Consider the following 20,170-nt stretch of genomic DNA (forward strand, 5'->3'; position numbering starts at 1 on the left):
TTTGACGACTTTGCCATCAACAAGGAGGGTGTGGAGAAGATCCTGAGCATGACGCCCACAGAGGAGGAGAAGCAGAAGATCCGCGAGGCTCGCTCGGCCAATCCCGACGTTCCCCTGGGGACGGCCGAGGAATTCCTCTCGGGCCTGGCTTCCGTCAGCGCCTTGACCCCCCGCCTGCAGCTGTGGTCTTTCAAACTCAACTATGAGGCACTCGAGCAGGAGATCGCCGAGCCCCTGTTTGACCTGAAGTTGGGCATGGAGCAGCTGGCCGGCAACCGGACCTTCAAGAAGATCCTGGCCACGCTGCTGGCCGTGGGGAACTTCCTCAACGGGTGTCCTCCTCACCAGAATCTTCAGGCTCCCTCCACGGTGAATCAATTCCTCTGGGCATAGGCATAAGATAACTTGGGCGCTCTCTGGTGGTTGTACGCACCTGGGCATCATGATGAAACGGTAAAGGCTTCCCAGGGCGACGTGCATAGCAGTGGTGGGGCGTATGAGTACGCTGCGGCTCTAACTCTTCTACCAGCTGTGGCTCATCTCTAGAAATGATGTGCCTGAGAGCCCCGCACCACGGTGTGTCCATTACAAAATTCCTAAACGATTCTGAGGGGTTTCTTATACATTCCAAGCAGTCCGGTGTCTTCGAGGTGGATGGTTTGCGTCGCCGAGTGCGTCGGCGCGAGCGTGGGTGGCGCTCCGCTGGGTCCATAATGGTTGGATCGTGCTGTTACGATTTCGCCGCGTAGTGCGACGCGATCGTAGGGTAAGTTGAACCCAGATGCAGAGTCGCCGAAGTAATTGGAAAGGTGAGGCAGATCTGTAGCTCTTATTGGTTGATTTAATAAACGGGGTAACATAACTTAAACAACTTGGCTTGACCACTCATTACAAACGAACTGAACATGCGGCGTGGCGTCAATGGAAACAGCAATTACTACGAGGATTAACAGGAAACGAAACCAGAACTTAACCAGTCGATCCAACCGCGTCCACAGAAAATCATAATGCTTAAATACCAAAAATAATCTAATCACGTAATTAGTGACAGCTGATAGTTATCGTGACGTCATGCCAGGAAAGGCAATCCAACCACTCCTGACAGCTCTGAGTGATTTTGGATCCTTTGTTTCTCCCCCAAGTAATGAGGACATGTTCTTTTTAAGATAGCTCTCCATCTAAGTCCTACTATAGGTCCAGTCTTGGTAAAAGGTGCATGATGACAACTGATCTATCTGAAATCCAGAATTTGATCTGGATTTCAGATAGATCACCCATGAAATGTCGAAAAAGATGCGGGGTATGATGCTCACAGCACCTGGTATTCCCAAGCGGTCTCCCAATCAGGTATTAACCAGGCCGCACCATGCTTGGCTTCCGAGATCGAACGAGATCGGGCCTTTTCAGGGTGGTATGGCCGTGAGCGGTACTGCACTAGCAGATGGACACCCATGAAATGTCGAAAAAGATGCGGGGTATGATGCTCACAGCACCTGGTATTCCCAAGCGGTCTCCCAATCAGGTACTAACCAGGCCGAACCATGCTTGGCTTCCGAAATCGGGCGAGATCGGGCCTTTTCAGGGTGGTATGGCCGTGAGCCGTACTGCTCTTGCAGATGGACACCCATGAAATGTCGAAAAAGATGCGGGGTATGATGCTCACAGCACCTGGTATTCCCAAGCAGTCTCCCAATCAAGTACTAAACAGGCCGAACCATGCTTGGCTTCCGAGATCGGACGAGATCGGGCCTTTTCAGGGTGGTATGGCCGTGAGCGGTACTGTTCTTGCAGATGGACACCCATGAAATGTCAAAAAAGATGCGGGGTATGATGCTCACAGCACCTGGTATTCCCAAGCGGTCTCCCAATCAGGTACGAACCAGGCCGAACCTTGCTTGGCTTCTGAGATCGGACGAGATCGGGCCTTTTCAGGGTGGTATGGCCGTGAGCGGTACTGCTCTTGCAGATGGACACCCATGAAATGTCGAAAAAGATGCGGGGTATGATGCTCACAGCACCTGGTATTCCGAAGCGGTCTCCCAATCAGGTACTAAACAGGCCGAACCATGCTTGGCTGCCGAGATCGGACGAGATCGGGCCTTATCAGGGTGGTATGGCCGTGAGCGGTACTCTTCTTGCAGATGGACACCCATGAAATGTCGAAAAAGATGCGGGGTATGATGCTCACAGCACCTGGTATTCCCAAGCGGTCTCCCAATCAGGTACTAACCAGGCCGAACCATGCTTGGCTGCCGAGATCGGACGAGATCGGGCCTTTTCAGGGTGGTATGGCCGTGAGCGGTACTGCACTAGCAGATGGACACCCATGAAATGTCGAAAAAGATGCGGGGTATGATGCTCACAGCACCTGGTATTCCCAAGCGGTCTCCCAATCAGGTACTAAACAGGCCGAACCATGCTTGGCTTCCGAGATCGGACGAGATCGGACCTTTTCAGGGTGGTATGGCCGTGAGCGGTACTGCTCATGCAGATGGACACCCATGAAATGTCGAAAAAGATGCGGGGTATGATGCTCACAGCACCTGGTATTCCCAAGCGGTCTCCCAATCAGGTACTAACCAGGCCGAACCATGCTTGGCTGCCGAGATCGGACGAGATCGGGCCTTATCAGGGTGGTATGGCCGTGAGCGGTACTGCTCTTGCAGATGGACACCCATGAAATGTCGAAAAAGATGCGGGGTATGATGCTCACAGCACCTGGTATTCCCAAGCGGTCTCCCAATCAGGTACTAAACAGGCCGATCCATGCTTGGCTTCTGAGATCGGACGAGGTCGGGCCTTTTCAGGGTGGTATGGCCATGGCAGGTACTGCACTTGCAGATGGACACCCATGAAATGTCGAAAAAGATGCGGGGTATGATGCTCACAGCACCTGGTATTCCCAAGCGGTCTCCCAATCAGGTACTAACCAGGCCGAACCATGCTTGGCTGCCGAGATCGGACGAGATCGGACGAGATCGGGCCTTATCAGGGTGGTATGGCCGTGAGCGGTACTGCTCTTGCAGATGGACACCCATGAAATGTCGAAAAAGATGCGGGGTATGATGCTCACAGCACCTGGTATTCCCAAGCGGTCTCCCAATCAGGTACTAACCAGGCCGAACGATGCTTGGCTGCCGAGATCGGACGAGATCGGACGAGATCGGGCCTTTTCAGGGTGGTATGGCCGTGAGCGGTACTGCACTAGCAGATGGACACCCATGAAATGTCGAAAAAGATGCGGGGTATGATGCTCACAGCACCTGGCATTCCCAAGCGGTCTCCCAATCAGGTACTAAACAGGCCGAACCATGCTTGGCTTCCGAGATCGGGCGAGATCGGGCCTTTTCAGGGTGGTATGGCCGTGAGCGGTACTGCACCAGCAGATGGACACCCATGAAATGTCGAAAAAGATGCGGGGTATGATGCTCACAGCACCTGGTATTCCCAAGCGGTCTCCCAATCAGGTACTAAACAGGCCGAACCATGCTTGGCTTCCGAGATCAGACGAGATCGGGCCTTTTCAGGGTGGTATGGCCGTGAGCGGCACTGCTTTTGCAGATGGACACCCATTTAATGTCGAAAAAGATGCGGGGTATGATGCTCACAGCACCTGGTATTCCCAAGCGGTCTCCCAATCAGGTACTAAACAGGCCGAACCATGCTTGGCTTCCGAGATCGGACGAGATCGGGCGAGATCGGGCCTTATCAGGGTGATATGGCCGTGAGCGGTACTGCTCTTGCAGATGGACACCCATGAAATGTCGAAAAAGATGCGGGGTATGATGCTCACAGCACCTGGTATTCCCAAGCGGTCTCCCAATCAGGTACTAAACAGGCCGAACCATGCTTGGCTTCCGAGATCGGGCCTTTTCAGGGTGGTATGGCCGTGAGCGGTACTGCTTTTACAGATGGACACCCATGAAATGTCGAAAAAGATGCGGGGTATGATGCTCACAGCACCTGGTATTCCCAAGCGGTCTCCCAATCAGGTACTAACCAGGCCGAACCATGCTTAGCTTTCGAGATCGGACGAGATCGGGCCTTTTCAGGGTGGTATGGCCGTGAGCGGTACTTTTTTTGCAGATGGACACCCATGAAATGTCGGCAAAGATGCGGGGCATGGTTCTCACAGCACCTGGTATTCCCAAGCGGTCTCCCAATCAGGTACTAAACAGGCCGAACGATGCTTGGCTTCCGAGATCGGACGAGATCGTGCCTTTTCAGGGTGGTATGGCCGTGAGCGGTACTGCACTAGCAGATGGACACCCATGAAATGTCGAAAAAGATGCGGGGCAAGATGCTCACAGCACCTGGTATTCCCAAGCGGTCTCCCAATCAGGTACTAACCAGGCCGAACCATGCTTGGCTTCCGAGATCGCACGAGATCGGGCCTTTTCAGGGTGGTATGGCCGTGAGCGGTACTGCACTAGCAGATGGACACTGTCAGGTTCATTAATAATTACCTTCGTCCGTAATTATCAATAACTGCAGGAAGACATCTTATTCAATTATTGACATTTAATTAAATAGAAATGGATACAACAGATAAAAGCCTCCGGAGGGGAGCGTTACAGCAAGTGTCACCTTACAACTTCCGAACGTCTTCCCGAATAGACGTTTTCGTCCCATTCTTATGGTCACAAGTTACAGAGTTGTTGATCATTCCATCACGTATGAGTAAAAACAACATCTGGGACTACAATAACAATCAAAGTATTTTACTAATAACAAAAACAGGGACTAGACCTAACAACATGTAGATTAGAGTAATTATACAACCTCCTTGACCTAAGAATCATATAATATAATCATAATCATATAATCGTTACATACAGAAAAACCCGAAGTGTACGGTTACATAACGATAACAATATTCTTGTTATTGTCCGAATAGCCCTGTCCTCGTCACCAAGGGCCCACCAAATCTCAAGGACCCAGATTGGGTGGATTGTTTGTATAACCATCCTGGAACAGGCTGTCCAGGTTAAAGATGACTTGGTGTGACCTCAACACTTTTGAAAAACAGAAAGAGAATGATTTAACAAAGTAATGAATTAATACAGAGAAAAGAAAGAGAATGATTTAATAAAGAAATGAATTAATATAACTATTATAATAGTAAAACAGAACAAACCCAACAGACACCCATGAAATGTCGAAAAAGATGCGGGGTATGATGCTCACAGCACCTGGTATTCCCAAGCGGTCTCCCAACCAGGTACTAACCAGGCCCAACCATGCTTGGCTTCCAAGATCGGACGAGATCGGGCCTTTTCAGGGTGGTATGGCCGTGAGCGGTACTGCACTAGCAGATGGACACCCATGAAATGTCGAAAAAGATGCGGGGTACGATGCTCACAGCACCTGGTATTCCCAAGCGGTCTCCCAATCAGGTACTAACCAGGCCGAACCATGCTTGGCTTCCGAGATCGGACGAGATCAGGCCTTTTCAGGGTGGTATGGCCGTGAGCGGTACTGCTCTTGCAGATGGACACCCATGAGCTAAAGTATTAATTCGACCTTCTACACCTGCTACCCAAATCAATTGGGATTTGACATTATTCAAAGTCAGTTGGAATATTCAGGTTATAAAAGAGGGGGGAAAAGGCAGGAATATATACAGCTATGTTTTACTTTTGTGCATTTCAGGCCAAATTGGTATTTGTCTTTGAGTCAGCAATAATAACAAAGGAGTAAAGTCAGCTTGATTGCAGTAAAACTTTTTGCACTCTATACACTCAATTTTCACATGTTGTTTTACTTCTGGACGCTGCAAATGGACTGCACATCTGTTGCATCGTGTGTATATATGTGTATTACCGTACTTTGAATTTTGATTTAAACCTTTACAACCCAACTACCTCAGATCAAGCAATTATAATGTAAAGTAGTAGATGTTTAAAAAAAGCACCAAATGCAAAAAGATAACAAAATAACAATACTAAATAGTCAAATAAGCAACTCCATTATTCTTTTAGAGAAAATATCTCAGCGGGGTCAAGTCATTCAATTCAAATCGACTGGTAATCAGATTCAATTAAAGACTAACCGATTGGGTGCAATGTTGTAGTGGCAGCACAACTAAATGAATTCACTGAATTTAAATGGGATTTATAAGTGTTTTCACATTTTATACTGTAAAACAAAAAATCACATAGGATTTATGGTTAAACACTGGAGCTACAGAATTTTACCAGAAATTACATTCAATTGGTATAGCACTTCAATAACCACCAATTTATTGGAACACTATTGTAGATTTTTCATTTCACTGAAACTAAAATTATATTGCTCCACCACCACATGCACACACCCCTTTTTTACTGTATAACTCTAGCAACCACAAGTATTTTATTTTTATTTTTTTAAGAAGAAAATGACTGACTATTCTTCTGTCTGTTCAGATATCACTACTTTTACATGATAAGAGAAGTAATTTTTAAAGAAGGCTCAGCAAAATACCCAGCATTCAATAGTACTGGCATGCTGGATCTTGCAAACTACACTCCTCAACTGCACGGAAAAAAAATAGAAAAAAACAGTCATACATTGTCTGCAGTACTTTCCACTCATTCGCTTACACTTTGTACTCCATCCTTTCTACACAAAAAGCATCATCCCGCTGTTACAGAGTAAAGAAGGTTGCACAGAGTCCTTTTCTTGCTGTTCTGTCTCTTTAGAACAGAAGGACACTTTGCGCTTCACAGAATGCAAGTCTACAAGTACTGCTGCTTAGATGTGGTTGAATGTTAGGCCCCTAAGAAATACATGTGAAGCAACAGCAATGCTTTACAAGGTGTCTATTGTTTATATAAATAAACATAAAACAGGTTACGAAAACATGCTGTAAAATCCAAATCATATTTTATCATAGTTTCACATGCTTAAACTAATAGTAATTGTTTAGTATAAATGATCGTCATGTGAAAGACATTGTTTAGTATTCTTTCATTCATTCATTCTCTCAACCGCTTATCCTCACAAGGGTCACGGGGGGTGCTAAGGCCTATCCCAGCTATCTACGGGCACCAGGCGGGGGACAAAAGAATGAACATAATTTAAAGTAATTGCTCTACAGTTGTACTGCATACCGGAGGTCATTTAATTCATTCAGATCAAGAACCTCAAATAACATATCGGCTGGTATTGTTGGAGATGGAAATCCAACTCATTTTATCTCTGAGGGCTAGCTGCGAATGCACTTGCATTATGTCAGTAAAATTCTAGAAATCATAGCGAAAGGGTTATTTTTCAAGAAAATCTGTTCCCGAAAGACCGACAAATTGTCTTTATTTGATGCTCTTGTCAGGAGAGGTTGGATTGCCTTTCCTGGCATGACGTCACGATAACTATCAGCTGTCACTAATTACGTGATTAGATTATTTTTGGCGTCACTGGACAAGGTCCAAGTGGACATGGGGAAGCTGGAGCACCTCTTTGAGTCCAGGGCCAAAGAGACGCCATGGGCCAAGAAAGCGCCAGAGAGCAAAAAGTCCGAGATCCTGGTTCTGGACTCCAAGCGGAGCACCGCCATCAACATCGGGATGACGGTCCTGCCCGCCGTTCACGTCATCAAGAGCGCCATCCTCAACTTTGACGACTTTGCCATCAACAAGGAGGGTGTGGAGAAGATCCTGAGCATGACGCCCACAGAGGAGGAGAAGCAGAAGATCCGCGAGGCTCGCTCGGCCAATCCCGACGTTCCCCTGGGGACGGCCGAGGAATTCCTCTCGGGCCTGGCTTCCGTCAGCGCCTTGACCCCCCGCCTGCAGCTGTGGTCTTTCAAACTCAACTATGAGGCACTCGAGCAGGAGATCGCCGAGCCCCTGTTTGACCTGAAGTTGGGCATGGAGCAGCTGGCCGGCAACCGGACCTTCAAGAAGATCCTGGCCACGCTGCTGGCCGTGGGGAACTTCCTCAACGGGTGTCCTCCTCACCAGAATCTTCAGGCTCCCTCCACGGTGAATCAATTCCTCTGGGCATAGGCATAAGATAACTTGGGCGCTCTCTGGTGGTTGTACGCACCTGGGCATCATGATGAAACGGTAAAGGCTTCCCAGGGCGACGTGCATAGCAGTGGTGGGGCGTATGAGTACGCTGCGGCTCTAACTCTTCTACCAGCTGTGGCTCATCTCTAGAAATGATGTGCCTGAGAGCCCCGCACCACGGTGTGTCCATTACAAAATTCCTAAACGATTCTGAGGGGTTTCTTATACATTCCAAGCAGTCCGGTGTCTTCGAGGTGGATGGTTTGCGTCGCCGAGTGCGTCGGCGCGAGCGTGGGTGGCGCTCCGCTGGGTCCATAATGGTTGGATCGTGCTGTTACGATTTCGCCGCGTAGTGCGACGCGATCGTAGGGTAAGTTGAACCCAGATGCAGAGTCGCCGAAGTAATTGGAAAGGTGAGGCAGATCTGTAGCTCTTGTTGGTTGATTTAATAAACGGGGTAACATAACTTAAACAACTTGGCTTGACCACTCATTACAAACGAACTGAACATGCGGCGTGGCGTCAATGGAAACAGCAATTACTACGAGGATTAACAGGAAACGAAACCAGAACTTAACCAGTCGATCCAACCGCGTCCACAGAAAATCATAATGCTTAAATACCAAAAATAATCTAATCACGTAATTAGTGACAGCTGATAGTTATCGTGACGTCATGCCAGGAAAGGCAATCCAACCACTCCTGACAGCTCTGAGTGATTTTGGATCCTTTGTTTCTCCCCCAAGTAATGAGGACATGTTCTTTTGAAGATAGCTCTCCATCTAAGTCCTACTATAGGTCCAGTCTTGGTAAAAGGTGCATGATGACAACTGATCTATCTGAAATCCAGAATTTGATCTGGATTTCAGATAGATCACCCATGAAATGTCGAAAAAGATGCGGGGTATGATGCTCACAGCACCTGGTATTCCCAAGCGGTCTCCCAATCAGGTATTAACCAGGCCGCACCATGCTTGGCTTCCGAGATCGAACGAGATCGGGCCTTTTCAGGGTGGTATGGCCGTGAGCGGTACTGCACTAGCAGATGGACACCCATGAAATGTCGAAAAATATGCGGGGTATGATGCTCACAGCACCTGGTATTCCCAAGCGGTCTCCCAATCAGGTACTAACCAGGCCGAACCATGCTTGGCTTCCGAAATCGGGCGAGGTCGGGCCTTTTCAGGGTGGTATGGCCGTGAGCGGTACTGCTCTTGCAGATGGACACCCATGAAATGTCGAAAAAGATGCGGGGTATGATGCTCACAGCACCTGGTATTCCCAAGCGGTCTCCCAATCAAGTACTAACCAGGCCGAACCATGCTTGGCTTCCGAGACCGGACGAGATCAGGCCTTTTCAGGGTGGTATGGCCGTGAGCGGTACTGTGCTAGCAGATGGACACCCATGAAATGTCGAAAAAGATTCGGGGTATGATGCTCACAGCACCTGGTATTCCCAAGCGGTCTCCCAATCAGGTACTAACCAGGCCGAACAATGCTTGGCTGCCGAGATCGGACGAGATCGGGCCTTTTCAGGGTGGTATGGCCGTGAGCGGTACTGCTCTTGCAGATGGACACCCATGAAATGTCGAAAAAGATGCGGGGTATGATGCTCACAGCACCTGGTATTCCCAAGCGGTCTCCCAATCAGGTACTAACCAGGCCGAACCATGCTTGGCTGCCGAGATCGGACGAGATCGGACGAGATCGGGCCTTATCAGGGTGGTATGGCCGTGAGCGGTACTGCTCTTGCAGATGGACACCCATGAAATGTCGAAAAAGATGCGGGGTATGATGCTCACAGCACCTGGTATTCCCAAGCGGTCTCCCAATCAGGTACTAACCAGGCCGAACCATGCTTGGCTGCCGAGATCGGACGAGATCGGACGAGATCGGGCCTTTTCAGGGTGGTATGGCCGTGAGCGGTACTGCACTAGCAGATGGACACCCATGAAATGTCGAAAAAAATGCGGGGTATGATGCTCACAGCACCTGGCATTCCCAAGCGGTCTCCCAATCAGGTACTAAACAGGCCGAACCATGCTTGGCTTCCGAGATCGGGCGAGATCGGGCCTTTTCAGGGTGGTATGGCCGTGAGCGGTACTGCACTAGCAGATGGTCACCCATGAAATGTCGAAAAAGATGCGGGGTATGATGCTCACAGCACCTGGTATTCCCAAGCGGTCTCCCAATCAGGTACTAACCAGGCCGAACCATGCTTGGCTTCCGAGATCGGACGAGATCAGGCCTTTTCAGGGTGGTATGGCCGTGAGCGGTACTGCGCTAGCAGATGGACACCCATGAAATGTCGAAAAAGATTCGGGGTATGATGCTCACAGCACCTGGTATTCCCAAGCGGTCTCCCAATCAGGTACTAACCAGGCCGAACAATGCTTGGCTGCCGAGATCGGACGAGATCGGGCCTTTTCAGGGTGGTATGGCCGTGAGCGGTACTGCTCTTGCAGATGGACACCCATGAAATGTCGAAAAAGATGCGGGGTATGATGCTCACAGCACCTGGTATTCCCAAGCGGTCTCCCAATCAGGTACTAACCAGGCCGAACCATGCTTGGCTGCCGAGATCGGACGAGATCGGGCCTTATCAGGGTGGTATGGCCGTGTGCGGTACTCTTCTTGCAGATGGACACCCATGAAATGTCGAAAAAGATGCGGGGTATGATGCTCACAGCACCTGGTATTCCCAAGCGGTCTCCCAATCAGGTACTAACCAGGCCGAACCATGCTTGGCTGCCGAGATCGGACGAGATCGGGCCTTTTCAGGGTGGTATGGCCGTGAGCGGTACTGCACTAGCAGATGGACACCCATGAAATGTCGAAAAAGATGCGGGGTATGATGCTCACAGCACCTGGTATTCCCAAGCGGTCTCCCAATCAGGTACTAAACAGGCCGAACCATGCTTGGCTTCCGAGATCGGACGAGATCGGACCTTTTCAGGGTGGTATGGCCGTGAGCGGTACTGCTCATGCAGATGGACACCCATGAAATGTCGAAAAAGATGCGGGGTATGATGCTCACAGCACCTGGTATTCCCAAGCGGTCTCCCAATCAGGTACTAACCAGGCCGAACCATGCTTGGCTGCCGAGATCGGACGAGATCGGACGAGATCGGGCCTTTTCAGGGTGGTATGGCCGTGAGCGGTACTGCACTAGCAGATGGACACCCATGAAATGTCGAAAAAGATGCGGGGTATGATGCTCACAGCACCTGGTATTCCCAAGCGGTCTCCCAATCAGGTACTAAACAGGCCGATCCATGCTTGGCTTCCAAGATCGGACGAGGTCGGGCCTTTTCAGGGTGGTATGGCCATGGCAGGTACTGCACTTGCAGATGGACACCCATGAAATGTCGAAAAAGATGCGGGGTATGATGCTCACAGCACCTGGTATTCCCAAGCGGTCTCCCAATCAGGTACTAACCAGGCCGAACCATGCTTGGCTGCCGTGATCGGACGAGATCGGACGAGATCGGGCCTTATCAGGGTGGTATGGCCGTGAGCGGTACTGCTCTTGCAGATGGACACCCATGAAATGTCGAAAAAGATGCGGGGTATGATGCTCACAGCACCTGGTATTCCCAAGCGGTCTCCCAATCAGGTACTAACCAGGCCGAACCATGCTTGGCTGCCGAGATCGGACGAGATCGGACGAGATCGGGCCTTTTCAGGGTGGTATGGCCGTGAGCGGTACTGCACTAGCAGATGGACACCCATGAAATGTCGAAAAAGATGCGGGGTATGATGCTCACAGCACCTGGCATTCCCAAGCGGTCTCCCAATCAGGTACTAAACAGGCCGAACCATGCTTGGCTTCCGAGATCGGGCGAGATCGGGCCTTTTCAGGGTGGTATGGCCGTGAGCGGTACTGCACCAGCAGATGGACACCCATGAAATGTCGAAAAAGATGCGGGGTATGATGCTCACAGCACCTGGTATTCCCAAGCGGTCTCCCAATCAGGTACTAAACAGGCCGAACCATGCTTGGCTTCCGAGATCAGACGAGATCGGGCCTTTTCAGGGTGGTATGGCCGTGAGCGGCACTGCTTTTGCAGATGGACACCCATTTAATGTCGAAAAAGATGCGGGGTATGATGCTCACAGCACCTGGTATTCCCAAGCGGTCTCCCAATCAGGTACTAAACAGGCCGAACCATGCTTGGCTTCCGAGATCGGACGAGATCGGGCGAGATCGGGCCTTATCAGGGTGATATGGCCGTGAGCGGTACTGCTCTTGCAGATGGACACCCATGAAATGTCGAAAAAGATGCGGGGTATGATGCTCACAGCACCTGGTATTCCCAAGCGGTCTCCCAATCAGGTACTAAACAGGCCGAACCATGCTTGGCTTCCGAGATCGGACGAGATCGGGCCTTTTCAGGGTGGTATGGCCGTGAGCGGTACTGCTTTTACAGATGGACACCCATGAAATGTCGAAAAAGATGCGGGGTATGATGCTCACAGCACCTGGTATTCCCAAGCGGTCTCCCAATCAGGTACTAACCAGGCCGAACCATGCTTGGCTTTCGAGATCGGACGAGATCGGGCCTTTTCAGGGTGGTATGGCCGTGAGCGGTACTTTTTTTGCAGATGGACACCCATGAAATGTCGGAAAAGATGCGGGGCATGGTTCTCACAGCACCTGGTATTCCCAAGCGGTCTCCCAATCAGGTACTAAACAGGCCGAACGATGCTTGGCTTCCGAGATCGGACGAGATCGTGCCTTTTCAGGGTGGTATGGCCGTGAGCGGTACTGCACTAGCAGATGGACACCCATGAAATGTCGAAAAAGATGCGGGGCAAGATGCTCACAGCACCTGGTATTCCCAAGCGTTCTCCCAATCAGGTACTAACCAGGCCGAACCATGCTTGGCTTCCGAGATCGCACGAGATCGGGCCTTTTCAGGGTGGTATGGCCGTGAGCGGTACTGCACTAGCAGATGGACACTGTCAGGTTCATTAATAATTACCTTCGTCCGTAATTATCAATAACTGCAGGAAGACATCTTATTCAATTATTGACATTTAATTAAATAGAAATGGATACTACAGATAAAAGCCTCCGGAGGGGAGCGTTACAGCAAGTGTCACCTTACAACTTCCGAACGTCTTCCCGAATAGACGTTTTCGTCCCATTCTTATGGTCACAAGTTACAGAGTTGTTGATCATTCCATCACGTATGAGTAAAAACAACATCTGGGACTACAATAACAATCAAAGTATTTTACTAATAACAAAAACAGGGACTAGACCTAACAACATGTAGATTAGAGTAATTATACAACCTCCTTGACCTAAGAATCATATAATATAATCATAATCATATAATCGTTACATACAGAAAAACCCGAAGTGTACGGTTACATAACGATAACAATATTCTTGTTATTGTCCGAATAGCCCTGTTCTCGTCACCAAGGGCCCACCAAATCTCAAGGACCCAGATTGGGTGGATTGTTTGTATAACCATCCTGGAACAGGCTGTCCAGGTTAAAGATGACTTGGTGTGACCTCAACACTTTTGAAAAACAGAAAGAGAATGATTTAACAAAGTAATGAATTAATACAGAGAAAAGAAAGAGAATGATTTAATAAAGAAATGAATTAATATAACTATTATAATAGTAAAACAGAACAAACCCAACAGACACCCATGAAATGTCGAAAAAGATGCGGGGTATGATGCTCACAGCACCTGGTATTCCCAAGCGGTCTCCCAATCAGGTACTAAACAGGCCGAACTATGCTTGGCTTCCGAAATCGGACGAGATCGGGCCTTTTCAGGGTGGTATGGCCATGAGCGGTACTGCACTAGCAGATGGACACCCATGAAATGTCGAAAAAGATGCGGGGTATGATGCACACAGCACCTGGTATTCCCAAGCGGTCTCCCAATCAGGTACTAAACAGGCCGAACCATGCTTGGCTTCCGAGATCGGGCGAGATCGGGCCTTTTCAGGGTGGTATAGCCGTGAGCGGTACTGCACTAGCAGATGGACACCCATGAAATGTCGAAAAAGATGCGGGGTATGATGCTCACAGCACCTGGTATTCCCAAGCGGTCTCCCAATCAGGTACTAACCAGGCCAAACCATGCTTGGCTTCCTAGATCGGACGAGATCGGGCCTTTTCAGGGTGGTATGGCCGTAAGCGGTACTGCTCTTGCAGATGGACACCCATGAAATGTCGAAAAAGATGCGGGGTATGATGCTCACAGCACCTGGTATTCCCAAGTGGTCTCCCAATCAGGTACTAACCAGGCCAAACCATGCTTGGCTTCCGTGATCGGACGAGATCGGGCCTTTTCAGGGTGGTATGGCCGTGAGCGGTACTTCTCTTGCAGATGGACACCCATGAAATGTCGAAAAAGATGCGGGGTATGATGCTCACAGCACCTGGTATTCCCAAGCGGTCTCCCAATCAGGTACTAACCAGGCCGAACTTTGCTTGGCTTCCGAGATCGGACGAGATCGGGCCTTTTCAGGGTGGTATGGCCGTGAGCGGTACTGCACTAGCAGATGGACACCCATGAAATGTCGAAAAAGATGCGGGGTATGATGCACACAGCACCTGGTATTACCAAGCGGTCTCCCAATCAGGTACTAAACAGGCCGAACCATGCTTGGCTTCTGAGATCGGGCGAGATCGGGCCTTTTCAGGGTGGTATGGCCGTGAGCGGTACTGCACTAGCAGATGGACACCCATGAAATGTCGAAAAAGATGCGGGGGTATGATGCTCACAGCACCTGGTATTCCCAAGCAGTCTCCCAATCAGGTACTAACCAGGCCAAACCATGCTTGGCTTCCGAGATCGGACGAGATCGGGCCTTTTCAGGGTGGTATGGCCGTGAGCGGTATTTCTCTTGCAGATGGACACCCATGAAATGTCGAAAAAGATGCGGGGTATGATGCTCACAGCACCTGGTATTCCCAAGCGGTCTCCCAATCAGGTACTAACCAGGCCGAATCTTGCTTGGCTTCCGAGATCGGACGAGATCGGTCCTTTTCAGGGTGGTATGGCCGTGAGCGGTACTGCACTAGCAGATGGACACCCATGAAATGTCGAAAAAGATGCGGGGTATGATGCTCACAGCACCTGGTATTCCCAAGCGGTCTCCCAAACAGGTACTAACCAGGCCGAACCATGCTTGGCTTCCAAGATCGGACGAGATCGGGCCTTTTCAGGGTGGTATGGCCGTGAGCGGTACTGCACTAGCAGATGGACACCCATGAAATGTCGAAAAAGATGCGGGGTATGATGCTCACAGCACCTGGTATTCCAAAGCGGTCTCCCAATCAGGTACTAACCAGGCCGAACCATGCTTGGCTGCCGAGATCAGACGAGATCGGGCCTTATCAGGGTGGTATGGCCGTGAGCGGTACTCTTCTTGCAGATGGACACCCATGAAATGTCGAAAAAGATGCGGGGTATGATGCTCACAGCACCTGGTATTCCCAAGCGGTCTCCCAATCAGGTACTAACCAGGCCGAACCATGCTTGGCTGCCGAGATCGGACGAGATCGGGCGAGATCGGGCCTTATCAGGGTGGTATGGCCGTGAGCGGTACTGCTCTTGCAGATGGACACCCATGAAATGTCGAAAAAGATGCGGGGTATGATGCTCACAGCACCTGGTATTCCCAAGCGGTCTCCCAATCAGGTACTAACCAGGCCGAACCATGCTTGGTTGCCGAGATCGGACGAGATCGGGCCTTTTCAGGGTGGTATGGCCGTGAGCGGTACTGCACTAGCAGATGGACACCCATGAAATGTCGAAAAAGATGCGGGGTATGATGCTCACAGGACCTGGTATTCCCAAGCGGTCTCCCAATCAGGTACTAAACAGGCCGAACCATGCTTGGCTTCCGAGATCGGACGAGATCGGACCTTTTCAGGGTGGTATGGCCGTGAGCGGTACTGCTCATGCAGATGGACACCCATGAAATGTCGAAAAAGATGCGGGGTATGATGCTCACAGCACCTGGTATTCCCAAGCGGTCTCCCAATCAGGTACTAAACAGGCCGAACCATGCTTGGCTTCCGAGATCGGACGAGATCGGGCCTTTTCAGGGTGGTATGGCCGTGAGCGGTACTGCTATTGCAGATGGACACCCATGAAATGTCGAAAAAGATGCGGGGTATGATGCTCACAGCACCTGGTATTCCCAAGCGGTCTCCCAATCAGGTACTAAACAGGCCGAACCATGCTTGGCTTCCGAGATCGGACGAGATCGCGCCTTTTCAGGGTGGTATGGCCGTGAGCGGTACTGTTCTTGCAGATGGACACCCATGAAATGTCGAGAAAGATGCGGGGTATGATGCTCACAGCACCTGGTATTCCCAAGCGGTCTCCCAATCAGGTACTAAACAGGCCGAACCATGCTTGGCTTCCAAGATCGGACGAGATTGGGCCTTTTCAGGGTGGTATGGCCATGAGCGGTACTGCACTTGCAGATGGACACCCATGAAATGTCGAAAAAGATGCGGGGTATGATGCTCACAGCACCTGGTATTCCCAAGCGGTCTCCCAATCAGGTACTAAACAGGCCGAACCATGCTTGGCTTCCGAGATCGGACGAGATCGGGCCTTTTCAGGGTGGTATGGCCGTGAGCGGTACTGCACTAGCAGATGGACACCCATGAAATGTCGAAAAAGATGCGGGGTATGATGCTCACAGCACCTGGTATTCCGAAGCGGTCTCCCAATCAGGTACTAAACAGGCCGAACCATGCTTGGCTGCCGAGATCGGGCGAGATCGGGCCTTTTCAGGGTGGTATGGCCGTGAGCGGTACTGCACTTGCAGATGGACACCCATGAAATGTCGAAAAAGATGCGGGGTATGATGCTCACAGCACCTGGTATTCCCAAGCGGTCTCCCAATCAGGTACTAAACAGGCCGAACAATGCTTGGCTGCCGAGATCGGACGAGATCGGGCCTTTTCAGGGTGGTATGGCCGTGAGCGGTACTGCACTAGCAGATGGACACCCATGAAATGTCGATAAAGATGCGGGGTATGATGCTCACAGCACCTGGTATTCCCAAGCGGTCTCCCAATCAGGTACTAACCAGGCCGAACCATGCTTGGCTTCCGAGATCGGACGAGATCGGGCCTTTTCAGGGTGGTATGGCCGTGAGCGGTACTGCTCTTGCAGATGGACACCCATGAAATGTCGAAAAAGATGCGGGGTATGATGCTCACAGCAACTGGTATTCCCAAGCGGTCTCCCAATCAGGTACTAAACAGGCCGAACCATGCTTGGCTTCCGAGATCGGACGAGATCGGGCCTTTTCAGGGTGGTATGGCCGTGAGCGGTACTGCACTTGCAGATGGACACCCATGAAATGTCGAAAAAGATGCGGGGTATGATGCTCACAGCACCTGGTATTCCCAAGCGGTCTCCCAATCAGGTACTAACCAGGCCGAACCATGCTTGGCTGCCGAGATCGGACGAAATCGGACGAGATCGGGCCTTATCAGGGTGGTATGGCCATGAGCGGTACTGCACTAGCAGATGGACACCCATGAAATGTGGAAAAAGATGCGGGGTATGATGCTCACAGCACCTGGTATTCCCAAGTGGTCTCCCAATCAGGTACTAACCAGGCCAAACCATGCTTGGCTGCCGAGATCGGACGAGATCGGACGAGATCGGGCCTTATCAGGGTGGTATGGCCGTGAGCGGTACTGCTCTTGCAGATGGACACCCATGAAATGTCGAAAAAGATGCGGGGTATGATGCTCGCAGCACCTGGTATTCCCAAGCGGTCTCCCAATCAGGTACTAACCAGGCCGAACCATGCTTGGCTGCCGAGATCGGACAAGATCGGGCCTTTTCAGGGTGGTAAGGCCGTGAGCGGTACTGCTCTTGCAGATGGACACCCATGAAATGTCGAAAAAGATGCGGGGTATGATGCTCACAGCACCTGGTATTCCCAAGCGGTCTCCCAAACAGATACTAACCAGGCCGAACCATGCTTGGCTTCCGAGTTCGGACGAGATCGGGCCTTCTCAGGGTGGTATGGCCTTGGGCGGTACTGCTCTTGCAGATGGACACCCATGAAATGTCGAAAAAGATGCGGGGCATGATGCTCACAGCACCTGGTATTCCCAAGCGGTCTCCCAAACAGGTACTAAACAGGCCGAACCATGCTTGGCTTCCGAGATCGGACGAGATCGGGCCTTTTCAGGGTGGTATGGCCGTGGGCGGTACTGCTCTTTCAGATAGACACCCATGAAATGTCGAAAAAGATGCGGGGTATGATGCTCACTGCACCTGGTATTCCCAAGCGGTCTCCCAATCAGGTACTAAACAGGCCGAACCATGCTTGGCTGCCGAGATCGGACGAGATCGGGCCTTTTCAGGGTGGTATGGCCGTGAGCGGTACTGCACTAGCAGATGGTCACCCATGAAATGTCGAAAAAGATGCGGGGTATGATGCTCACAGCACCTGGTATTCCCAAGCGGTCTCCCAATCAGGTACTAACCAGGCCGAACCATGCTTGGCTTCCGAGATCGGACGAGATCAGGCCTTTTCAGGGTGGTATGGCCGTGAGCGGTACTGCACCAGCAGATGGACACCCATGAAATGTCGAAAAAGATTCGGGGTATGTTGCTCACAGCACCTGGTATTCCCAAGCGGTCTCCCAATCAGGTACTATCCAGGCCGAACCATGCTTGGCTTCCGAGATCGGACGAGATCGGGCCTTTTCAGGGTGGTATGGCCGTGAACGGTACTGCTCATGCAGATGGACACCCATGAAATGTCGAAAAAGATGCGGGGTATGACGCTCACAGCACCTGGTATTCCCAAGCGGTCTCCCAATCAGGTACTAACCAGGCCGAACAATGCTTGGCTGCCGAGATCGGACGAGATCGGGCCTTTTCAGGGTGGTATGGCCGTGAGCGGTACTGCTCTTGCAGATGGACACCCATGAAATGTCGAAAAAGATGCGGGGTATGATGCTCACAGCACCTGGTATTCCCAAGCGGTCTCCCAATCAGGTACTAACCAGGCCGAACAATGCTTGGCTGCCGAGATCGGACGAGATCGGGCCTTATCAGGGTGGTATGGCCGTGAGCGGTACTCTTCTTGCAGATGGACACCCATGAAATGTCGAAAAAGATGCGGGGTATGATGCTCACAGCACCTGGTATTCCCAAGCGGTCTCCCAATCAGGTACTAACCAGGCCGAACCTTGCTTGGCTGCCGAGATCGGACGAGATCGGGCCTTTTCAGGGTGGTATGGCCGTGAGCGGTACTGCACTAGCAGATGGACACCCATGAAATGTCGAAAAAGATGCGGGGTATGATGCTCACAGCACCTGGTATTCCCAAGCGGTCTCCCAATCAGGTACTAAACAGGCCGAACCATGCTTGGCTTCCGAGATCGGACGAGATCGGACCTTTTCAGGGTGGTATGGCCGTGAGCGGTACTGCTCATGCAGATGGACACCCATGAAATGTCGAAAAAGATGCGGGGTATGATGCTCACAGCACCTGGTATTCCCAAGCGGTCTCCCAATCAGGTACTAACCAGGCCGAACCATGCTTGGCTGCCGAGATCGGACGAGATCGGACGAGATCGGGCCTTATCAGGGTGGTATGGCCGTGAGCGGTACTGCTCTTGCAGATGGACACCCATGAAATGTCGAAAAAGATGCGGGGTATGATGCTCACAGCACCTGGTATTCCCAAGCGGTCTCCCAATCAGGTACTAAACAGGCCGATCCATGCTTGGCTTCCGAGATCGGATGAGGTCGGGCCTTTTCAGGGTGGTATGGCCATGGCAGGTACTGCACTTGCAGATGGACACCCATGAAATGTCGAAAAAGATGCGGGGTATGATGCTCACAGCACCTGGTATTCCCAAGCGGTCTCCCAATCAGGTACTAACCAGGCCGAACCATGCTTGGCTGCCGAGATCGGACGAGATCGGACGAGATCGGGCCTTATCAGGGTGGTATGGCCGTGAGCGGTACTGCTCTTGCAGATGGACACCCATGAAATGTCGAAAAAGATGCGGGGTATGATGCTCACAGCACCTGGTATTCCCAAGCGGTCTCCCAATCAGGTACTAACCAGGCCGAACCATGCTTGGCTGCCGAGATCGGACGAGATCGGACGAGATCGGGCCTTTTCAGGGTGGTATGGCCGTGAGC

The 20,170-nt window shown here is 51.0% G+C and overlaps 1 non-coding gene and 77 pseudogenes across 1 annotated transcript; all 78 read right to left on the minus strand.

Annotated features, from left to right (window-relative positions):
* Window positions 1–1,306: 1,306 nt before the first annotated feature.
* LOC144190537 (5S ribosomal RNA) lies at window positions 1,307–1,425 on the minus strand (annotated as a pseudogene).
* A 56-nt stretch (window positions 1,426–1,481) lies between these two features.
* On the minus strand, window positions 1,482–1,600 carry LOC144190930 (5S ribosomal RNA; annotated as a pseudogene).
* Window positions 1,601–1,656: 56 nt separating this feature from the next.
* Window positions 1,657–1,775, minus strand: LOC144189385 (5S ribosomal RNA; annotated as a pseudogene).
* A 56-nt stretch (window positions 1,776–1,831) lies between these two features.
* LOC144190932 (5S ribosomal RNA) lies at window positions 1,832–1,950 on the minus strand (annotated as a pseudogene).
* Window positions 1,951–2,006: 56 nt separating this feature from the next.
* LOC144191737 (5S ribosomal RNA) lies at window positions 2,007–2,125 on the minus strand (annotated as a pseudogene).
* A 56-nt stretch (window positions 2,126–2,181) lies between these two features.
* LOC144187150 (5S ribosomal RNA) lies at window positions 2,182–2,300 on the minus strand (annotated as a pseudogene).
* A 56-nt stretch (window positions 2,301–2,356) lies between these two features.
* On the minus strand, window positions 2,357–2,475 carry LOC144189878 (5S ribosomal RNA; annotated as a pseudogene).
* A 56-nt stretch (window positions 2,476–2,531) lies between these two features.
* Window positions 2,532–2,650, minus strand: LOC144188087 (5S ribosomal RNA; annotated as a pseudogene).
* A 231-nt stretch (window positions 2,651–2,881) lies between these two features.
* Window positions 2,882–3,010, minus strand: LOC144183946 (5S ribosomal RNA; annotated as a pseudogene).
* Window positions 3,011–3,066: 56 nt separating this feature from the next.
* Window positions 3,067–3,195, minus strand: LOC144185676 (5S ribosomal RNA; annotated as a pseudogene).
* Window positions 3,196–3,251: 56 nt separating this feature from the next.
* LOC144191233 (5S ribosomal RNA) lies at window positions 3,252–3,370 on the minus strand (annotated as a pseudogene).
* Window positions 3,371–3,426: 56 nt separating this feature from the next.
* On the minus strand, window positions 3,427–3,545 carry LOC144188173 (5S ribosomal RNA; annotated as a pseudogene).
* A 56-nt stretch (window positions 3,546–3,601) lies between these two features.
* LOC144184951 (5S ribosomal RNA) lies at window positions 3,602–3,730 on the minus strand (annotated as a pseudogene).
* Window positions 3,731–3,786: 56 nt separating this feature from the next.
* LOC144186828 (5S ribosomal RNA) lies at window positions 3,787–3,895 on the minus strand (annotated as a pseudogene).
* A 56-nt stretch (window positions 3,896–3,951) lies between these two features.
* LOC144182360 (5S ribosomal RNA) lies at window positions 3,952–4,070 on the minus strand (annotated as a pseudogene).
* A 56-nt stretch (window positions 4,071–4,126) lies between these two features.
* On the minus strand, window positions 4,127–4,245 carry LOC144185385 (5S ribosomal RNA; annotated as a pseudogene).
* A 56-nt stretch (window positions 4,246–4,301) lies between these two features.
* On the minus strand, window positions 4,302–4,420 carry LOC144187898 (5S ribosomal RNA; annotated as a pseudogene).
* Window positions 4,421–5,180: 760 nt separating this feature from the next.
* Window positions 5,181–5,299, minus strand: LOC144186098 (5S ribosomal RNA). Its single transcript, XR_013324816.1, has one exon. It is a non-coding gene; the product is annotated as a 5S ribosomal RNA (ribosomal RNA).
* Window positions 5,300–5,355: 56 nt separating this feature from the next.
* LOC144187840 (5S ribosomal RNA) lies at window positions 5,356–5,474 on the minus strand (annotated as a pseudogene).
* A 3,427-nt stretch (window positions 5,475–8,901) lies between these two features.
* On the minus strand, window positions 8,902–9,020 carry LOC144190538 (5S ribosomal RNA; annotated as a pseudogene).
* Window positions 9,021–9,076: 56 nt separating this feature from the next.
* Window positions 9,077–9,195, minus strand: LOC144183100 (5S ribosomal RNA; annotated as a pseudogene).
* Window positions 9,196–9,251: 56 nt separating this feature from the next.
* Window positions 9,252–9,370, minus strand: LOC144189220 (5S ribosomal RNA; annotated as a pseudogene).
* A 56-nt stretch (window positions 9,371–9,426) lies between these two features.
* On the minus strand, window positions 9,427–9,545 carry LOC144190043 (5S ribosomal RNA; annotated as a pseudogene).
* A 56-nt stretch (window positions 9,546–9,601) lies between these two features.
* LOC144183947 (5S ribosomal RNA) lies at window positions 9,602–9,730 on the minus strand (annotated as a pseudogene).
* A 56-nt stretch (window positions 9,731–9,786) lies between these two features.
* On the minus strand, window positions 9,787–9,915 carry LOC144182965 (5S ribosomal RNA; annotated as a pseudogene).
* Window positions 9,916–9,971: 56 nt separating this feature from the next.
* On the minus strand, window positions 9,972–10,090 carry LOC144191234 (5S ribosomal RNA; annotated as a pseudogene).
* Window positions 10,091–10,146: 56 nt separating this feature from the next.
* Window positions 10,147–10,265, minus strand: LOC144187842 (5S ribosomal RNA; annotated as a pseudogene).
* Window positions 10,266–10,321: 56 nt separating this feature from the next.
* LOC144190044 (5S ribosomal RNA) lies at window positions 10,322–10,440 on the minus strand (annotated as a pseudogene).
* A 56-nt stretch (window positions 10,441–10,496) lies between these two features.
* On the minus strand, window positions 10,497–10,615 carry LOC144190130 (5S ribosomal RNA; annotated as a pseudogene).
* Window positions 10,616–10,671: 56 nt separating this feature from the next.
* Window positions 10,672–10,790, minus strand: LOC144187162 (5S ribosomal RNA; annotated as a pseudogene).
* A 56-nt stretch (window positions 10,791–10,846) lies between these two features.
* On the minus strand, window positions 10,847–10,965 carry LOC144189879 (5S ribosomal RNA; annotated as a pseudogene).
* Window positions 10,966–11,021: 56 nt separating this feature from the next.
* On the minus strand, window positions 11,022–11,150 carry LOC144182966 (5S ribosomal RNA; annotated as a pseudogene).
* A 231-nt stretch (window positions 11,151–11,381) lies between these two features.
* On the minus strand, window positions 11,382–11,510 carry LOC144186578 (5S ribosomal RNA; annotated as a pseudogene).
* Window positions 11,511–11,566: 56 nt separating this feature from the next.
* On the minus strand, window positions 11,567–11,695 carry LOC144182969 (5S ribosomal RNA; annotated as a pseudogene).
* A 56-nt stretch (window positions 11,696–11,751) lies between these two features.
* LOC144191235 (5S ribosomal RNA) lies at window positions 11,752–11,870 on the minus strand (annotated as a pseudogene).
* A 56-nt stretch (window positions 11,871–11,926) lies between these two features.
* LOC144188174 (5S ribosomal RNA) lies at window positions 11,927–12,045 on the minus strand (annotated as a pseudogene).
* A 56-nt stretch (window positions 12,046–12,101) lies between these two features.
* LOC144184953 (5S ribosomal RNA) lies at window positions 12,102–12,230 on the minus strand (annotated as a pseudogene).
* Window positions 12,231–12,286: 56 nt separating this feature from the next.
* On the minus strand, window positions 12,287–12,405 carry LOC144187743 (5S ribosomal RNA; annotated as a pseudogene).
* Window positions 12,406–12,461: 56 nt separating this feature from the next.
* LOC144188072 (5S ribosomal RNA) lies at window positions 12,462–12,580 on the minus strand (annotated as a pseudogene).
* Window positions 12,581–12,636: 56 nt separating this feature from the next.
* Window positions 12,637–12,755, minus strand: LOC144185386 (5S ribosomal RNA; annotated as a pseudogene).
* Window positions 12,756–12,811: 56 nt separating this feature from the next.
* LOC144191700 (5S ribosomal RNA) lies at window positions 12,812–12,930 on the minus strand (annotated as a pseudogene).
* Window positions 12,931–13,690: 760 nt separating this feature from the next.
* LOC144183180 (5S ribosomal RNA) lies at window positions 13,691–13,809 on the minus strand (annotated as a pseudogene).
* A 56-nt stretch (window positions 13,810–13,865) lies between these two features.
* LOC144182759 (5S ribosomal RNA) lies at window positions 13,866–13,984 on the minus strand (annotated as a pseudogene).
* Window positions 13,985–14,040: 56 nt separating this feature from the next.
* Window positions 14,041–14,159, minus strand: LOC144190546 (5S ribosomal RNA; annotated as a pseudogene).
* Window positions 14,160–14,215: 56 nt separating this feature from the next.
* On the minus strand, window positions 14,216–14,334 carry LOC144189111 (5S ribosomal RNA; annotated as a pseudogene).
* A 56-nt stretch (window positions 14,335–14,390) lies between these two features.
* On the minus strand, window positions 14,391–14,509 carry LOC144188305 (5S ribosomal RNA; annotated as a pseudogene).
* Window positions 14,510–14,565: 56 nt separating this feature from the next.
* LOC144186839 (5S ribosomal RNA) lies at window positions 14,566–14,684 on the minus strand (annotated as a pseudogene).
* A 57-nt stretch (window positions 14,685–14,741) lies between these two features.
* Window positions 14,742–14,860, minus strand: LOC144187380 (5S ribosomal RNA; annotated as a pseudogene).
* A 56-nt stretch (window positions 14,861–14,916) lies between these two features.
* LOC144191322 (5S ribosomal RNA) lies at window positions 14,917–15,035 on the minus strand (annotated as a pseudogene).
* Window positions 15,036–15,091: 56 nt separating this feature from the next.
* Window positions 15,092–15,210, minus strand: LOC144189110 (5S ribosomal RNA; annotated as a pseudogene).
* A 56-nt stretch (window positions 15,211–15,266) lies between these two features.
* Window positions 15,267–15,385, minus strand: LOC144190442 (5S ribosomal RNA; annotated as a pseudogene).
* A 56-nt stretch (window positions 15,386–15,441) lies between these two features.
* Window positions 15,442–15,570, minus strand: LOC144182698 (5S ribosomal RNA; annotated as a pseudogene).
* A 56-nt stretch (window positions 15,571–15,626) lies between these two features.
* LOC144185761 (5S ribosomal RNA) lies at window positions 15,627–15,745 on the minus strand (annotated as a pseudogene).
* Window positions 15,746–15,801: 56 nt separating this feature from the next.
* LOC144182860 (5S ribosomal RNA) lies at window positions 15,802–15,920 on the minus strand (annotated as a pseudogene).
* Window positions 15,921–15,976: 56 nt separating this feature from the next.
* On the minus strand, window positions 15,977–16,095 carry LOC144187744 (5S ribosomal RNA; annotated as a pseudogene).
* Window positions 16,096–16,151: 56 nt separating this feature from the next.
* Window positions 16,152–16,270, minus strand: LOC144190099 (5S ribosomal RNA; annotated as a pseudogene).
* Window positions 16,271–16,326: 56 nt separating this feature from the next.
* LOC144190121 (5S ribosomal RNA) lies at window positions 16,327–16,445 on the minus strand (annotated as a pseudogene).
* A 56-nt stretch (window positions 16,446–16,501) lies between these two features.
* On the minus strand, window positions 16,502–16,620 carry LOC144187745 (5S ribosomal RNA; annotated as a pseudogene).
* Window positions 16,621–16,676: 56 nt separating this feature from the next.
* LOC144183047 (5S ribosomal RNA) lies at window positions 16,677–16,795 on the minus strand (annotated as a pseudogene).
* Window positions 16,796–16,851: 56 nt separating this feature from the next.
* Window positions 16,852–16,970, minus strand: LOC144191595 (5S ribosomal RNA; annotated as a pseudogene).
* Window positions 16,971–17,026: 56 nt separating this feature from the next.
* LOC144191937 (5S ribosomal RNA) lies at window positions 17,027–17,145 on the minus strand (annotated as a pseudogene).
* Window positions 17,146–17,201: 56 nt separating this feature from the next.
* On the minus strand, window positions 17,202–17,320 carry LOC144190772 (5S ribosomal RNA; annotated as a pseudogene).
* Window positions 17,321–17,376: 56 nt separating this feature from the next.
* On the minus strand, window positions 17,377–17,505 carry LOC144185036 (5S ribosomal RNA; annotated as a pseudogene).
* A 56-nt stretch (window positions 17,506–17,561) lies between these two features.
* LOC144183071 (5S ribosomal RNA) lies at window positions 17,562–17,690 on the minus strand (annotated as a pseudogene).
* Window positions 17,691–17,746: 56 nt separating this feature from the next.
* On the minus strand, window positions 17,747–17,865 carry LOC144183997 (5S ribosomal RNA; annotated as a pseudogene).
* A 56-nt stretch (window positions 17,866–17,921) lies between these two features.
* On the minus strand, window positions 17,922–18,040 carry LOC144184894 (5S ribosomal RNA; annotated as a pseudogene).
* A 56-nt stretch (window positions 18,041–18,096) lies between these two features.
* On the minus strand, window positions 18,097–18,215 carry LOC144190660 (5S ribosomal RNA; annotated as a pseudogene).
* A 56-nt stretch (window positions 18,216–18,271) lies between these two features.
* LOC144191485 (5S ribosomal RNA) lies at window positions 18,272–18,390 on the minus strand (annotated as a pseudogene).
* A 56-nt stretch (window positions 18,391–18,446) lies between these two features.
* Window positions 18,447–18,565, minus strand: LOC144187843 (5S ribosomal RNA; annotated as a pseudogene).
* A 56-nt stretch (window positions 18,566–18,621) lies between these two features.
* LOC144187344 (5S ribosomal RNA) lies at window positions 18,622–18,740 on the minus strand (annotated as a pseudogene).
* A 56-nt stretch (window positions 18,741–18,796) lies between these two features.
* Window positions 18,797–18,915, minus strand: LOC144190432 (5S ribosomal RNA; annotated as a pseudogene).
* A 56-nt stretch (window positions 18,916–18,971) lies between these two features.
* Window positions 18,972–19,090, minus strand: LOC144190913 (5S ribosomal RNA; annotated as a pseudogene).
* Window positions 19,091–19,146: 56 nt separating this feature from the next.
* On the minus strand, window positions 19,147–19,265 carry LOC144184226 (5S ribosomal RNA; annotated as a pseudogene).
* A 56-nt stretch (window positions 19,266–19,321) lies between these two features.
* Window positions 19,322–19,440, minus strand: LOC144189880 (5S ribosomal RNA; annotated as a pseudogene).
* Window positions 19,441–19,496: 56 nt separating this feature from the next.
* LOC144183949 (5S ribosomal RNA) lies at window positions 19,497–19,625 on the minus strand (annotated as a pseudogene).
* Window positions 19,626–19,681: 56 nt separating this feature from the next.
* LOC144186545 (5S ribosomal RNA) lies at window positions 19,682–19,800 on the minus strand (annotated as a pseudogene).
* A 56-nt stretch (window positions 19,801–19,856) lies between these two features.
* On the minus strand, window positions 19,857–19,985 carry LOC144183950 (5S ribosomal RNA; annotated as a pseudogene).
* Window positions 19,986–20,041: 56 nt separating this feature from the next.
* Window positions 20,042–20,170, minus strand: LOC144182970 (5S ribosomal RNA; annotated as a pseudogene).

The sequence above is a fragment of the Stigmatopora nigra genome, unplaced genomic scaffold, assembly GCF_051989575.1.
Source record: "Stigmatopora nigra isolate UIUO_SnigA unplaced genomic scaffold, RoL_Snig_1.1 HiC_scaffold_24, whole genome shotgun sequence".
Lineage (NCBI taxonomy): Eukaryota > Metazoa > Chordata > Actinopteri > Syngnathiformes > Syngnathidae > Stigmatopora > Stigmatopora nigra.